The sequence below is a fragment of the Aquarana catesbeiana genome, linkage group LG04, assembly GCF_042186555.1.
Source record: "Aquarana catesbeiana isolate 2022-GZ linkage group LG04, ASM4218655v1, whole genome shotgun sequence".
Taxonomy (NCBI): Eukaryota; Metazoa; Chordata; class Amphibia; order Anura; family Ranidae; genus Aquarana; species Aquarana catesbeiana.
Genome location: NC_133327.1, coordinates 100,005,262 through 100,007,830, shown reverse-complemented (window position 1 = coordinate 100,007,830; position 2,569 = coordinate 100,005,262). Strand labels below are relative to the sequence as shown.

General features: G+C 39.3%; 1 pseudogene; it reads left to right on the top strand.

Moving 5' to 3' along the window:
* The first annotated feature begins 390 nt into the window (after nucleotides 1-390).
* LOC141141950 (U2 spliceosomal RNA) lies at nucleotides 391-539 on the top strand (annotated as a pseudogene).
* Nucleotides 540-2,569: the final 2,030 nt, after the last annotated feature.

Here is a 2,569-nt window from a genome sequence, read left to right as displayed (position 1 = left end):
GAGAAATCTGTCTACAGGGAACAGCAATCTGGCTGTTTCTTCTACTTGAAAAGCAGGGAGAAAAAAAACAGAAAATAAAAGCACCACACATTGCACACATCACACACAGGCACAGCTTAGACACACAGTTAACCCCTTGATTACTCCTAGATGTTAACCCCTTCCCATCCAGTGTCAGTGTGCAGTATAATCACTGATCACTGTATTAATGTCACTGGCGATGTCAGTTAGTGACCCTCCCAGCCAGTGTCTGTTAGCACCAGATGGCTTACCACACTATCACAGTCCCACTATACGTCTCTGTTCACCACCATTACAGTTGGAGTCTATAGCTGTGTAGATTTTAGTACCATTTGTAGATGCTATAACTTTCATACAAACCAATTAATATATACTTCTTGGCCTTTTGGCTAAGATCAAGTGTAGTATCTGTTTTTATGAGTGATCCAGTAGGGAATCTATGCTGTCATTCTGGCCTGACCAAGGCTGGAGTGTCTGGCTATGTATTTCTGCTGGAGTGATGGGGGCTTAGAACATTAGTACCGGATGGGACAGAAATCAGGGTGCCCACAGGCAGTTGGGGCATGAGAGTAATCCCCTCGGGAAAACTGGAAGAGCCCAGTACCTCCTGATTTGAGTGGATCTACCTTGTCTGGTCATGGGCTGGGAAGGCAGAGAGTCTGTGGTGTCTGTGCCCCTTGGAAATGGTTGTCCAAGGGGTGCTCTTAGTAACACTTGGGTATGGTACTCCATTGTGTGAACAGACACATGGTTACGGTCACCAAATGCTTATTTTTTGCACTGCACCTTTTAGGGCGGGGCCTTTTGGCTAAGTCTGGGGCAATTTTTGTTGTCCAGGCCTCAGGGCCCAGCCACTGAACTATTGCATGCCCACTTATTTATTTTATATATTTTTCTCCCACTGTTTGTCTTACTTTCACTTTGTGTGTGTTTTCTCATTGGATGAAGGGTGTGAATCCTCAGGCTTGCCCTGACATCTAGGAGGAGGATGTGTGGTCCTCAGGTCCCTTCCTCCCCTGACCCTGGTGGGTCTCTCTTTAGGAGAGGCCCTCGACCAAGTATTCGATGGTCGTCTTTGGCTGACCTAGAAGAACGGGGTCTGCCAGGCTTTCTGGCTAGGTAGGCCACGGAAAACCTTTGTCCCTGTCAAGAGCCTTGCACCCTGGGGCATCAGGGTAAAGGTCCTACCCCTTTGAGTCGGTGGGCTAAAGCACACACTTAAGTGCACTTTTTAGTGTGTGCTTCACATGAACGTTTTTTGTTCACTTAATGGTTTTTATGTTTCAGGCTTTTGCACCACTGCAGACTTAAATAAGAATTAATATACACTTTTTGGGATTTTTGTTTACCAAATACATGTAACAGAATACATTCTGGCACACATTTATGAAGAAATTAGATTTTTTTTTTATTGGATATGCTTTATAACAAAAAGTAGAAAATATCTTTAAAAATTTTTCAGTCTTTTTTATTTATATAATAAAGAATAAAAAGCCCAGTGGTGATCAAATATCACCAAAAGAAAGCTCTATTTGTGTGAAAAAATAAAATTCTGTTTGTGTACAGTGTCGCATGACTGCGTTACCGCACGTTAAAGTAGCAGTGCTGAATAGAAAAAAATGCTCTGGTCATGAAGGGGGTCAAGTGGTCAAACTACTTTACTGCATTGATTGATATTTTTATATCTCGCTGTAGTTCAACTTCAACTTTTCATGAATAAACTTTGATCCTAATTATTAATTTCATAAAATGGTCTTATGTTATAAATAATAATAACACCACCACTATTTTATTAAAAAAGTGGAACAATCCAGAGCTCGGACTGGAGTGAGCCAATAAGTTTAACTTAATTTCTCTATGTTTGGCAAAAATTGAGCTGCAGCTGGAGATGTTATGCTGAGCAAATAACTACACAGGCAAGTGCTCCAAAACAGCAATTATTAAGCTGTGCTGCCATGTGTAAGATTAGATCTTTTATTTATTGTATGACAAAATATAGAATATTATATGGAATCTTAAATGATGGCAGCCCTTTTGAAAATGATAAATAGCTGTCGGGGGGGAAGTGAACCCAGAACCTTGCTAAATGGGGCAGCTAGCTGCTTTTGAAAATAATAAAAGGGCTAAAGTGATACTAAGAAAAGTAGGATTAACGTAGGACAACACAGGGAATTCCTTTTTTCATAGACTGAATAAACCTCCTTTGATAAATAATTGTTACTTATTATTAATAAAACACATTGTTAAGAGATTAGTCACATGAAATTCATGTCACAGCTGAACTTTGGACAGTTACAAAACTCTGTTTAGTCCAGTAATACATTAAATAAAAAGGTTTAGCAATGTCAGGGGTAAAGTAAAACAAAGATTTAAGGTGGGTGATCTCTCAAAGAAATAAAGCGACATACAAGTGTTTAAAAACACAATATTTTATTGACCTCTAGTCCATGGCTGTGATAAAATGGCTACAATGGCCAAATTATAATTAAAATCATAAACCATAATATAAAATGATGCAAAAATAAATTAAACAGGGGTGCAATAGAAA